The sequence below is a fragment of the Stegostoma tigrinum genome, chromosome 16 (genome assembly GCF_030684315.1).
Source record: "Stegostoma tigrinum isolate sSteTig4 chromosome 16, sSteTig4.hap1, whole genome shotgun sequence".
NCBI classification, from domain to species: domain Eukaryota; kingdom Metazoa; phylum Chordata; class Chondrichthyes; order Orectolobiformes; family Stegostomatidae; genus Stegostoma; species Stegostoma tigrinum.
Window position 1 is genome coordinate 42,092,903 of NC_081369.1, and position 14,795 is coordinate 42,107,697.

Genomic DNA, 14,795 nt, shown 5'->3' on the forward strand with positions numbered 1-14,795 from the left:
TCCCCAGGGATCTGGGAGAATGACACAATTTGCTTCAAGGTTTCCAGTTCTGTTTTGATTTGTAAAAGCATAAAACATTTTGCACAGTTCTGATTTTCCACCTAACTAATTTATCCATTTCTCCTTTAGTTTTACATTATTTAGTGAAGGTAAGTTAAGTGCTGCAGAGCAAGCAACTTATGTTCACCAAGATGTCTCAGCAGTACTCACCACCTTCAGATGGGACTACTAAAAAAGCAAAGATTTGGATTTTTATGTAAATACTTGTATGGTGTCTTTCAGGAGGCAGTTACACCCCTTAGATTACCTCAAATTTGGTCAGTAGTCAGGGACATAGGGATGTTACTATGAGCGAGGCAAGTAGAGAGATCGAGGAAGTAGAGCTAAAGAAGTCTCAGCACTTGAGTTTGTCTAACAGGTTTGACAGTCTTGGTCCTAGCAAGGGCTATTGGGTGGATAAGAAACAGTCTGGGGGGAAAAAAAAGAGAAATGTGGTTGTAATTGGGGACAGTACAGTCAGGGGAACAGACACTGCTCACTGTGGTCAGGATCGAGAGTCTTGAAGGCTGCGTTGTTTGTAACAAACATAGCAAGTGAAATACTGTTAACATTTTGAGTCCAATATGGCTTCAGAACTGAAAAATAATCATCTCAGACTAAGAAAAAGTCCTGAAGAATAAGTTCTGAGGAAGAGTTATATCTCAACATTAACTCTATTTCTCTCCACAGATGCTGCCAGACTTTGTGTTTCCTCAAGCATTTTCTGTGGTTCAGATTTCCAGCATCCTCAGTATTTTGCTTTTATTTCAGTTTTTCCAGTGCCTTTGCCAACATTCCTGTTTGAACTCATTTTGCTAACACCACCATAACTGGCCAATGAGTTTGTTTGGACATTGCAAGATTGATTGATTGATTTATTGTCACACATACCAAAGTGGAATGAAAAGTTTTGTTTATGAGCCATGATGTGGAGGTGCTGGTGCTGGACTGGGGTGGACAAGGTCAAAAGTCACATGACATCAGGTTACGGTCCAACAAATTCATTTGAAAACACTAGTTTTCAGAGCTTCGCACCTTCCCCAGGTGTGGTGTTGAAGAGGAGGTGTAACAACACAGAATTTAGAAGCAGAAAGGTAACAACCCTAAAAATGGCTCACTGACTGTCTCCTGTTGAATCCTGAAGGATTTCTGACTTACTATAGGCAAATCATAGTAAGGAAGGATGTATAGATCAAGAAGACTTAAGATAGCAGCATATAGATTACATTGAACAGGGTGTGCACTTGGCAGAATCAACATCAACAAAATCCACATTATTTGAGAGTCCATTCATCAGTTTAATAAGAGTCAGGAAAGTTCCTGAACTTTGCTGGTACATGTGTTCAAGCTTCTGTATCTTCTGCAATTTTGCAGCAACATCAGTCTGCATAATCGTTATAGCTGCACTTCAACAGTTATCAATTTGTTGTAAAGCACTTTAGACTATTCACAGGGCATTGCAATACAAGGTTTTCCATTACGTTATCCTAGATTCCACCTACTAGTGATAACACAGTTTGCAGCTGGAAGAACACAGCAGGCAAGTTCACATTTCGGGTTGGGACCCTTCACCAGTTAGTGACATTTTTAAAGCAAATCAAAACAAAGTTGATAAAATGTGAGGCTGGATGAACACAGCAGGCCAAGCAGCATCTCAGGAGCACAAAAGCTGACGTTTCGGGCCTAGACCCTTCATCAGAGAGGATGAAGGGTCTAGGCCCGAAACGTCAGCTTTTGTGCTCCTGAGATGCTGCTTGGCCTGCCGTGTTCATCCAGCCTCACATTTTATTATCTTGGATTCTCCAGCATCTGCAGTTCCCATTATCTCCAAAACAAAGTTGACTGAGAGACTCATTGTAGACATGTTAAACTCAATAGCTTCAATAAAGGAAAATATTCATTGCACTCAGGTGAGGCCTTCTCTCAAGCAGTTCTGGTTCCAAAGCCTAGGCCCAGACTTAGCCTTGGTGTTGCTAGGCTGCAGGATTACTTCCGGTCAGGTGATAGCAGTCAGCTGGCAGAGAAGGCGGAAGTGAAAGCGGCGATTGAGGTAAAGTGATGGCTGATGGCCGCTGATATGACTATTTATTAATGGTGGGTGGGAGGAACTGGACCTCTAATTAATCGTTTTAGAGTACACGGTGCGTGATTTTAGGCGGGTGGTGGGGAAAAGGAGGATGCGGCGAGCTGTGTGTTTGGCTGAGGGGGGCTGGGAGTGCTGTTCAGGGCTTTCAGTCGGTCGTAAATAATAACAGCGGTTTGTCGGGCAGCTGGCGGGGTCGTCTTCAGCGTTTTGAACTCAGAGCCAAGGAAGCTGCTCGCCCACACTGGCCACCTTCACATTCCGCTTTCCAGAAAATTTGCTTGACCTGCCTCCCGTTAAATGTAGGGGCAAATGACCGCAGATGCCAGAATTTGTGCTGAAAACAACAAAATGCTGGAGATCACAGCGGGTCAGGCAATGTCTATGGACAGAGCAAGCAAATGTTTCAAGCCTAGATGAACTGAAGTGTAGAGGGGCCGGCATTGGTGCTACAGTTTGTGGGTGGTGGGTGTAGGGAGCCGTTAAAATGACATACCGAGCTTGAAATGTCAGGGCAAAGCTCGTGTGGACTCCAGTAGTTAATAAAATTTCTTAATGACTTTTGTTTACGTCAGGCATAAGTTCCAAATCGTTTCACTTCTCCTCTATGGAGAGAAGGATTCATTTGATTGTATTTCCATATAGTTTGTGTTTTGCTTTTACCTGAATTTAGACCGGGGGGGGGGGGGAATGGAGCGATGCAGGGTTTCTTCCCATGTGTTTGAGGTTTTGTAGAAATTACGACCAGACTTTGGATTCAGCAGGAAGTAATTTTATTAAAATTGAGTTGCTTTCATTTAAAAGAAGTATTTTCGTAGAGTTCGCTTCCTGTTCAATGCGTTGTTATGGCAGGAACACCAGTCACGTTTAAAGACTGAACAACTTGCTCCGGCTATAGATTCTTAGTAAACAAGGTGTAGAACTGGATGAACACAGCAGGCCAAGCGGCATCAGAGGGGCAGGAAGGTTGACGTTTCGGGCCTAGATCCTTCATCTATCTCAGATTCTCCAGCACCTGCAGCTCCCACTAATCTCTGTAGACTCTTCGTGTTCGGCTGATACGCATGAAATGGCGGTTGAAACGTTAAATAAAGAAAAATGCTGCTTATCATAGTTTCTGACTTGGTTTGTGCCCATTTTATGTTTGGGTGTATTTTGAGACTCACTGGTAACTAGGTGTGCGTCAGCGGGACTGGCTGCGATTTTTGATTCGAGGATCTTGATCATGCCCATGTAGGAAATTCCAGGCTCTTGTTTACTGTTGATGCAAAATTGAAAGTACCTAACGCTAGCACTGAGCTTGCTGCTAAAGCCCGCCCTCCGTTTATGCTGGTTGAATGGATAATTTAAAAACTTGAATATTCATACTAAGCTTCTAGTTTGTGAATATTTTATTTGCATATGCGTACTTGTCAAAAAAAATGCTGGCAGAGCTGGACAACCGTGGGTTATTTTCCTCTGACAATTGTGAAGGTTTGATACAATTACATCAGCGTTTTATTGAAATGTGGGTTCCTATACATATAAACACAAGTTAAGACGTTTCAGTATTTCAAATAGCATGTTGACTTCCCAAAGACCGCTCTTCTTGCATAGAATATTTAACATACAACAAAAGGATGGTGTCAATAAAATCAATAAATAGAGGAAAAATACAGTGTACTAAATTGATTCAGAGATAGTGGGGACTGCTGATGCTGCAGAGTCTGAGATAACCAGGTGTAGAGCTGGATGAACACAGCAGGCCACGCAGCATCAGACGAGCAGGAAAGCTGACGTTTCGGGCCTTAGCCCCTTCATCAGAAAAGTGTGAAGGGTCGAGGCCCGAAACGTCAGCTTTCCTGCTCCTCTGATGCTGCTTGGCTTGCTGTGTTCATCCAGCTCTACACCTTGTTATCTCAGCGTCTCAAAGAATTTAATATACTGTGTTAAAGATGAAGAGCAGTTTCATATTATGGTGGGAGATATGGGTTGGGGGCTCTAGTATGAAAAGTCTTGTCTTATTTATGGGAACAAGAGTAGGCTATTCATCCCTCAAGTCCATTCCACCATTTGCTGATCAGCCATGATCTGTGGCCTAACACCATATGTCTGACTTTGGCCCATATTCCTTAATAGCTTTATTTAATGATATGGTGGTGCAGTGGTTAGCACTGCTGCCCCCTAGTTCCAGGCACCTTGTTCTATTCCATGACTATTTGTGTGGAGTTTGCATGTTCTTCCTGTGTCTGTGTGTGTTTCTATAAGGTGCTGCAGTTTCTTCCTAGAGTCCAAATCGACAGGTTAGGTGGATTGACCATGCTAAATTCTCTTTAGTATCCAGTAGGATATACAAATCAGGTGGATTAGCCATGGTAATGGCGAGTTTTAAGGATAGAATTGGGGGCTGGATTTGGGTGGGATGCTTTTCAAGAGCTGATGCAGATTCAATGGGCTGAATGGCTTCCTGGTGCACTGTAGAGATTCTATGATTCAGTACGAGTGTTAACAACAAATTTCTTTTCATATCTAAAATTAACAATTGATCGTGTATCCATTAAATCCTGAGAGTTCCAAACAGTCACTACCTTTGGATATAATCTCTTTATCTACCCGTCTTTTCCTGCTAATATCTTGAAGACTTTGATTGGAGCATTCCTCAACCCCCTAAATTCTCGAGAATGCAGGCCTAATTTATATGATCTGTTCTCATGACTCAATAGTTAGGTAAGGTAACATTTTTGTAAACCTATGTTGTACTCCAGAAGCGAATCTATTGTACAGTATTGCTGTAAAGGATTGTAGAAGAGTTATTCAAGTTTCTTTATTGGGTACGGACTACCCACAGAGATACCATCAGATCAAGGGTCAAATATACATCAGTTATCCAAGGAAGTTCTGGATAGCTTAGGAATAAAACAATTTAAATTGACTGTGTACCATCCAGAATTCTAGGGAGAGTTGGAAACGTGGTATCAAACTTTAAAGATGGAGGGCTTATAGAACATAGAACAGTACAGCACAGAACAGGCCCTTCAGCCCACAATGTTGTGCCGACCATTGATCCTCATGTATGCACCCTCAAATTTCTGTGACCATATACATGTCCAGCAGTCTCTTAAATGACCCCAATGACCTTGCTTCCACAACTGCTGCTGGCAACGCATTCCATGCTCCCACAACTCTCTGCGTAAAGAACCTGCCTCTGACATCCCCTCTATACTTTCCTCCAAACAGCTCAAAACTATGACCCCTCGTGCTAGCCATTTCTGCCCTGGGAAATAGTCTCTGGCTATCACCTCTATCTATGCCTCTCATTATCTTGTATACCTCAATTAGGTCCCCTCTCCTCCTCCTTTTCTCCAATGAAAAGAGACCGAGCTCAGTCAACCTCTCTTCATAAGATAAGCCCTCCAGTCCAGGCAGCATCCTGGTAAACCTCCTCTGAACCCTCTCCAAAGCATCCACATCTTTCCTATAATAGGGCGCCCAGAACTGGATGCAGTATTCCAAGTGCGGTCTAACCAAAGTTTTATAGAGCTGCAACAAGATCTCACGACTCTTAAACTCAATCCCCCTGTTAATGAAAGCCAAAACACCATATGCTTTCTTAACAACCCTGTCCACTTGGGTGGCCATTTTAAGGGATCTATGTATCTGCACACCAAGATCCCTCTGTTCCTCCACGCTGCCAAGAATCCTATCGTTAATCCTGTACTCAGCTTTCAAATTCGACCTTCCAAAATGCATCACCTCGCATTTATCCAGGTTGAACTCCATCTGCCACCTCTCAGCCCATCTCTGCATCCTGTCAATGTCCCGCTGCAGCCTACAACAGCCCTCTACACTGTCAACGACACCTCCGACCTTTGTGTCGTCTGCAAACTTGCTGACCCATCCTTCAATCCCCTCGTCCAAGTCATTAATAAAAATTACAAACAGTAGAGGCCCAAGGACAGAGCCCTGTGGAACTCCACTCACCACTGACTTCCAGGCAGAATATTTTCCTTCTACTACCACTCGCTGTCTTCTGTTGGCCAGCCAATTCTGTATCCAAGCAGCTAAGTTCCCCTGTATCCCATTCCTCCTGACCTTCTGAATGAGCCTACCATGGGGAACCTTATCAAATGCCTTACTGAAGTCCATATACACCACATCCACAGCTCGACCCTCATCAACTTTTCTAGTCACATCCTCAAAAAACTCAATAAGGTTTGTAAGGCATGACCTACCCCTCACAAAGCCGTGTTGACTGTATTTGATCAAGCCATGCTCTTCCAGATGGTCATAAATCTTATCCCTCAGAATCCTTTCTAACACCTTGCAGACGACAGACGTGAGACTTACCGGTCTATAATTCCTGGGGATTTCCCTATTCCCTTTCTTGAAGAGAGGAATTACATTTGCCTCTCTCCAGTCCTCAGGTACGACTCCAGTGGAGAGTGAGGATGCAAAGATCTTCGCAAGTGGCGAAGCAATTGCATTTCTCGCTTCCCAAAGCAGTCGAGGACAAATCTGATCCGGGCCTGGCGACTTGTCAATCTTAATGTTTGACAAAATTTTCAGCACATCAGCTTCGTCTATCTCTATCCATTCCAGCATGCACACCTGCTCTTCAAAGGTTTCATTCACTACAAAGTTGGTTTCTTTCGTAAAGACAGAAGCAAAAAACTCATTTAGGGCTTCCCCTACCTCCTCAGGCTCCACACACAAGTTCCCTATGCTATCCCTGATCGGCCCTACTCTTTCTTTGACCATTCTCTTATTCCTCACGTAAGTGTAAAATGCCTTTGTGTTTTCCCGGATTCCTTCTGCCAAGCCTTTCTCGTGCCCCCTCCTGGCTCTCCTCAGACCATTTTTGAGCTCCTTCCTTGCCTGCATGTAATCCTCTCTAGCTGAACTTGACCCTAGCTTCCTCCACCTTATGTAAGCTACCTTCTTCCTTTTCACTAGAAGCTCCACCGCTCTCGTCATCCAAGGTTCCTTCATCTTACCCCTTCTTGCCTGTCTCAGAGGGACATATTTACTCATCACTCCCAACAACTGTTCCTTAAACTGTCTCCACATGTCGATAGTTCCCTTACCATGGAACAACTGCTCCCAGTCCATGCTTCCTAACTCATGTCTAATCGCATCATAGTTTCCTCTTCCCCAATTAAATATCCTCCCATTCTGCCTAATCCTCTCCTTCTCCATAGCTATGTAGAATGTGAGGCAGTTATGGTCACTATCACCAAAATGCTCTCCCACCACAAGATCTGATACCTGCCCCGGCTCGTTTCCGAGCACCAAGTCTAGAATGGCCTCTCCCCTCGTCGGCCTGTCAACGTACTGCGTTAGGAAACCCTCCTGAACACACCTTACAAAAACAGCTCCATTCAAATCTTCTGCTCTAAGGAGGTTCCAATCAATATTAGGAAAGTTAAAGTCACCCATTACAACAACCCTACTGCGTGCACACTTTTCCAAAATCTGTCGACCTATGCTTTCTTCAATCTCCCTGCTGCTATTGGGGGGCCTGTAGTAAACCCCTAACGAGGTGACTACTCCCTTGCTGTTCCTAATTTCCACCCATACTGACTCAGTAGGCAGATCTTCCTCGACAAAGGAAGCTTCTGTAGCTGTGATAGCTAAGACTAGAGGATTGAAATAAAGGAATTTCAGTAGTACTTTTTGCAATTCGGGATACAGCAAATTAATCAACTAAATCCTGTCCATTTGAATTAGTTTTTGGGCACACGGTGAGAGGACCACTGAAATTGGGAAATTGGTGAGTCAGAGTTCAGAGACCACATTTTTGCACGCTGTGTCAAATGTTAAGGGAAGATTAAAATAGAGTGGGTGAATTGGCTTGACAGCATTTAAAAGTAGCATAGCATGGGATAGAGCAGGAAGCACATGTAATTTTGCTAGAGAAGATAATGTTAGTATTACACATGTGGTAAGTGAACCTTCAAAGGCAAGGTATAGTGGACCTTATCAAATGAAAAGGAAATTGAATGAGGTGAAACATTTGATAACACCGGACAGAAAGAAATCTGAACCTGCGATGTGAATATGTTCAAGAAGTTTTTTGATAGAGAAGGAAAACAAAGGGTATAACACAGAGTGAAGAACAAAGTTCAGATGATTCTGAATTGGACGTTGTCCAACTTAATTTGAGGAATGAGGAAGTTCTCAAATTAGGATTAATTTGTAAGTTACATTTCAGAGAAAATTGAAATGACCTGAAAGAATTATTACAATTATGTAGGGAGATATGTGGGAATATGTCGTGGAATATTAATCTGACTAGGCATAATATAGATATAGGAAATGCTGTTCCTCTTAAACAACATCCTTATGGACTTAACTCCTTGAAAGTTGGCACAGGTTGAAAAAGAGATCGATTATATGCTCAAAGACAATATAATCAAAGTGAGTTGTAGCAAATGGAGCTCACCTATAGTAATTGTGCCAAAACCAGATGGTACCCAACTTGTGGACTGTTGCAAAGTCAATGCAGTTACAAAATTTGATTTGGATCCTATGCCAGGTTTGGAAGACGGTATTGAGAAGGTTGGACAAGCAACTTGTATTTAAAAGTTGGACTTACTCAGAGGATACTAGCAGGTGTCTGAAAGAGCAAAGGAAATTTCAGTTTTCATTACCCTAAATGGACTAAACCAGTTTAAAGTCATGTCATTTGATAAAAAAAGGTGCACCAGCCATATTTCAAAGACTAACCAATAAAATCATTTTGGGATTATGCAACTGTGTCGTGTACATCAACTGTCAGGTGACTGTTGGTCAGAGGTGAAAAGAACATTTAGAGCAACTTTTGGAATTGACTTTGAGAGACGGGCTTGTGACAAACCTGGTGAAGTTCACAAAAGCATAAGTCACGTTCCTGGGCCGTGTTAATGGACATGGACAAATTGTTTTCATATCCTGAGAAACAAAGGTTTTTGGGGAGTTTCTCGTACCGTTGATGAAGAGGGTAGTACTGCAATTCCTGGCATTGAGTGGTTTTTATCAGAAATTTGTACCAAATTAACTGTGGTTGCTCCACTGACTGACTTATTGAAGAGATGCAGAAAATTTCAGTAGATAGAAGAATGTCAGAAGGCATTTGCCAGTCTGAAAGCTGTGTCAACTACTGCCCCAATGTTATCCACACCTAATTACACAAAGCCATTCAAGGTGGCTATAGTCGTGAGTGACATGAGTGTCGGTGATGTACACTTGCAAGAAGACGAGGAGAAATAGAACTATTGATATTTTTCCAGGAAAATTGAATAATCATCAACTTAAATCTTCCATAATTGAGAAGGAGGTCTTGAGCTAGGCATTGGCAATGCAGCATTTCAACATTTATATTGCTAGTAATGTGTCTGACACAGTTGTATATACTGATCATAACCCCTAAAAGTTTTTGGAAAAATTTAAGCATGAAAATTTCAGATTATTTAGATGGAGCTTATTATTGCACCATTCAAATTTAAAATTATGCATGTGCAGGACAAGGGAACATAATTGCTGATGCACTGTCGTGACTTTGAAGGAAGACCGCATTTGTTGGTGGGAATAAAAACAAGCTGAAATGGGCTGTAGCAGTGAATGTTTGCATGCTTAGAGTTAATGTATATGTATTGTAATATATTAATAGCATAAAACGAAAGGATTTTAAAAATGAAGCCATCTTTGTAGATTGATGGTTTAGTTTTTTAAAGGAGAATGTGTGGTGGTACTATGGCTTTGTATATTTTGCTTTCTTTTATGAAGAGAGGTCAAGACAGAGGTAACAAACGGTCTGCTTCAAGCCAATACAGTAAACAACTTGAAAAGCCTTGGGCTTTTTTAAAAGTTGAAACAATAAAAACAGCCTGAATGGGTAGGAACAAGCACAGAGTCAAGATTTTTAGTTTAGTTTTCAACTGTTGCTGGGTCTTGAAGCTGGGTGTGGAAGCTCTTTTTCCTCCTTTGTTACAGCTAAAAGCTGGAGTTCTGTTCCTGATGCTAGAATCGCATGTGAGACAATCTATTTTACTGAATTTGCCTTTGTCAAGTGTGTGTTTATGGGATGGTACAGTTAATGAGTAGTTTATTATTTTGTTCAGCATTTGATAGTTACACTTAAGCCAATTATTTTATTTAATGTTGTCTGCATTTTACCAACAGTGTATGATTAAAATGTGTTTTGCTTTAAGCCTGGAAATTTGACTAATCAAATTCTATCTGGAACACAATGCCTGGTACTTGCTTTCAAAATTAGAAAAAGTTAGGGCTTAGCTACCTCCTGTCATGTTTTCAAAGATTTGTTCTGGTCCATAACACTAGATGAATATTTTATGTCAGTACTTAATGTGGAGAAAGACATGGAAGCTAGGGAACTAGGGGAAATAAACAGTGACGTCTTGAAAGAACCCACACTACAGAAGAGGAGGTGCTGGAGGTTTTAAAGTGCATAAAGGCAAATAAACCTCTGGGATCAGAACAAATGCATCCCAGGACATCGTGGGAGGCTATCCCTAGCAGTGATACTTCTATCATTGATAGCCACAGTGACATGCCAGAAGACTGGCGGGTGGCTAATGGTGCCATTATTTAAGAAAGGCTGCAAGAAAAAGTCAGAAAACTATAAACTGGTGAGCATGACATCAATGGTAGATAAGTTGTGGGAGGGAATTCTGAGAAACAGGATCTACGTACATTTGGAAAAGTGAGGCCAGATTATGGATACTCAGCATGGCTTTGTGTGTGGGAAATCATGCCTCATAAACTTGGATTTTTTGAAAAGGTGATCAAGATCATAGATGATGGCAGAGCAGTAGACAAAGTTTTTGTAGAATTCAGCAAGGCGTTTGACAAGTTGCTGCATGGTAGACTGGTTAGATCACCTGGGATCCAGGAAAAGCTAGCCGGTTGGTTACAAAATTTGCTTGACAGTAGGAGACTGGAGGCCTGTGCCGCAAGGATCAGTCCACCATTGTTTATGTAAATGACAAACTATATGGAAGAGAATATAGGAGACAAGTTAATAAGTATGTGGATGACATCAAAATTTGTTGTAAAGCAGACAATCAAGAAATTCATCTAAGATTACAATGGGATCTTGATCAATTGGACTAGTGGCCAAAGGAATGGCAGCTGAAGTTTAATTTAAATGAATATGCTTTGGTAAGACAAACCATTGCAGGCTTTATATTGTTAATGATAGAGCCCTGGGGAGTGTTGCCTAACAGGAAGAGACCTAGGAGTGCAGCTATGTGATTCCGTGAAAGTGGCATCATTGGGTGGTGAAAAAAGCGTTTGGTATGCTTGCCTACATTGGTCAGAGCATTGAGTACAGGAGTTGGGACCTCATGTTACAGTCATGTGTACATTGGTAAGACCACATTTGGAGTACTGCATACAATTCTGGTCTCCCTGCTGTAAGAAGGATATCTGGAAATGGTGCACAAAAGATTTACAGGGATGTTACAGTGACTGGAGGGTTTGAGTTATAAGCAAGAGCTGGGACTTTTTACCCTGGAGTGGTAGGAGGCTGAGGGGTGACCTTTATAGAGGTTTATAAAATCATGAGGGGCATAGGTAAGCTGAATAGCCAAGGTCTTTTCCCTAGGATAGGGAAAGTGCAAAACTAGAGGGCATAGGTTTAAGGTGAGGTGAGAAAGATTTAAAAGGGCCAAAGAGGCAACTTTTTCTCCCAGAGGGTGGTGTATATATAGAACGAGCTGCCAGAGGTAGTGATGGCGGCAAGTACAATTATAACATTTAAAAGACATATGGACAAGTGTGTGGACAGGAAAGGTTTAGAGGGAAATGGGCTATATGCAGGCAAGTGAGACTTGTTCATTTTAGGAAAACTGGTCAGCATGGACGAGTTGGGCTGAAGAGCTTGGTTCTGTGCAGTATGACTGTATAACTCTACTTGATGAAAATGTTTCTGAGATCTTGCATCGATTTATTTTGGGACTTTTTTTGGAGGGAAGGTCAAAGAAGGTATTTTTGATTGGTGCTCCTAAACACAAAAAAAAACCTGCAGATGCTGGAATCCAAGGTAGACAAACAGGAGGCTGGAAGAACGTAGCAGGACCGGCAGAATCTGGAGGAAAGGAGCTGTCGATGTTTTGGGTCCTGAAGAAGGGTAATAGCCAAAACATTGACAGCTCCTTTCCTCCAGCTGCTGCCTGGCCTGCTGTGATTTTTCAGCCTCCTGTTTGTCTGATTAGTGCTGTTACTCTGGCTTAAGTCCATGATCTCTAGTGTAGAAGCGAGAGTGTTGCCAACTGAGATAATCGAGAAAATTCAAGAAAAAAATGCCATATGTTATGTATTGTAGGTTGGAACGCTAGCAAGTAATTAACTTAAACAGTTTCCCCACTTATATTTTGGTAGTTATTGCTGATTAATCACGCATGTTTCACTGCAGTTTTTAAAGCACAAGGGAGACCCCATTACACTGTTCTGGGAAAATAACAAAGCTTATGCTTTGTAGCTGCCCTGAAAAATATTTTGGACAAATGTCACAACGTGTTAAAAAAACAAAATCTGAAAATGGCTATAATTTCCATCCTTCCCAAATATGATGTTTGATGAGAAAGCAACAGCCCTGCTGGAGAAAAGATAGGTTTGACAAAATAGTGGTTGAGTACACTTTGAAACTGAAATTTATTTTTTCCAGTAGGTGAAGCGAAATGGACGATTTAATATGTTGTGGTTAAACTTAATGTGGACTAATGAAACTGCGAGAAGTAAGCAGTAATAAGAATGTAGAGTTTTGAAATAGATTGATCATTTGGCTTATATATATATACGTATAAGTACGTGGTTGACGGTCTGATGGACACCAACTGATCGACCGTGGCACAATGGAGTACTGAAACCGTATGAGATGACATTAGCTTAGGGAAGCATATAAATCCGCCTGCTCTTCATGTAATGTTGCGGGATCCTGAACAATGAAGTCACCAAAATGGGCAGATTGGAGTGGCAGTTTAATCACTTCTATACATGCAACACTTCCTCACTACTACATGGTAGTATTTTCTGAGAGTTATGTGCACATGTCCTCAACTAGGTCTTGGATCTGCAAACCTTTGGACACTAATGAAACTGCTACTAATAAGTCACGTTAGCTAACGTTGAAAACATTTTTGGCTAGATTTTGAGATTTTGCTAACATCGTACAACTCATTAGTTAGATCACAGCTGGAATACTGTGAACAGTTTTGGGCCTCTTATCTATGAGCATTGGAGACTGTCCACAGAAGGTTCTCTAGGCTGATACTATGATGGTGTTACTGTCTTTTCAGGAAAGGTTGAGTTGGTTTGGCCTATGCTCATTATTTCAAAAAAATGAGAGGGGATCTTATTGGAACATACAAAATGCTGAGATGACTTGAGAGGGTAGATGCAGAAAAGTTGTTTGTCCTTATTGGGGAATCTAGGACTAGAGGGCATATCTCAGAATAAGGGGTCGCCCATTTAAGACAGAGATGAGGAATTTTTTTTTTCTGAAGGTAGTGAATCTATGGAATTCTTTACTACAAAGGGCTGGGACATTAAATATGAGACAGATTTACACTCATGGGTATAGGGAAAAGACAGGAAAGTGGAATTCTGAATTATTAGATCAGCCATGATGTCATTGAATGATGGAGTAGACCTGATTGGCTGATTGGGGGTTGACAGTGTCAAGTTCCTTGGAGTGACGATAACCAACAATCTGTCCTGGATTTCCCACATGGATGCGACAGTCAAGAAGGCACAACAACTTCCTCAGGAGGCTTAGGAAATTTGGTAATTCCACATGATCCCTCACCAACTTCTGCAGATGCACCATAGAAAGCATTCTATTTGGGTGCATCGTAGTTTGGTGCAGCAGCTGCTTGAGCCCAGGACTGTAAGTAACTACAGAAAGTTGTAGACACAGCCCAGATCGTCACACAAGCTAACCTCTCATCCATGCACTCCTTTTACACTTCTTGTTGCTGCGGAAAGGCAGCCAACATAGTCAAAGACCCCGTAATACTGTCTTCCAACTTCATTCGTCAGGCAGAAGATACTGAAGCTTAAACACATGTACCAACAGATTCAAGAACAGCTTTGTCTCTGCAGTTATTAGACTTCTGCATGGACCTCTTTTAATTTCAAATCTAATGTTGATTTTGCTTTTATGTACCTCCTGTGCAAGCTGTAACCTTGTATGCCTCTCTCTGTCTAAACATCCTATGATGTGTACGTCCTTGTATGTTATCTGCCTATACTGCATGCAAAACAAAACTTTTCAGTGTACTAAGGTACACATGACATTAATAAATTAAATCAAATCAAACATCGAATGGTCAACATCTGCTCCAAGAGTCTTAATGCAGTCTACACTAAGATTAAAGGCACCCATGATTAATCTTACATGCTGTTATTATCTTCTGATGTATATTTGTTCCTCTGTTAGGGGGCCTGCAGACTACTCCTAATGTCTTCTTTCCCTTTTATTTTATACTTCAGCTCACCTGGTTCTAGTTCTGAAAAAAAAACGACTGTAAAATGACTCTCTGCTAAATCTCTGCTTTCACTGGAAAGATTGAGCCTGAGGAGTGACATGATAAATGTGTACAAAATTATGAGAGGCATAGTTAGGGTGGATAGTCATAGGCATTTTCACAGTGTGGAAAGGTCAAACGTCAGCTACAGTAGGGGAGAACTTCAT

At 41.6% G+C, this 14,795-nt stretch overlaps 1 protein-coding gene across 2 annotated transcripts in view; it reads left to right on the plus strand.

The window, feature by feature from the left end:
- The first annotated feature begins 2,038 nt into the window (after positions 1–2,038).
- wwp2 (WW domain containing E3 ubiquitin protein ligase 2) overlaps positions 2,039–14,795 on the plus strand; it is a 220,676-nt gene continuing 207,919 nt past the window's right edge. For both annotated transcript variants that reach the window (XR_007249090.2, XM_048546465.2), the window contains exon 1: positions 2,039–2,089. The gene's annotated coding sequence lies outside the window, so the exon portion shown is untranslated. The remainder of the gene's footprint in view (positions 2,090–14,795) is intronic.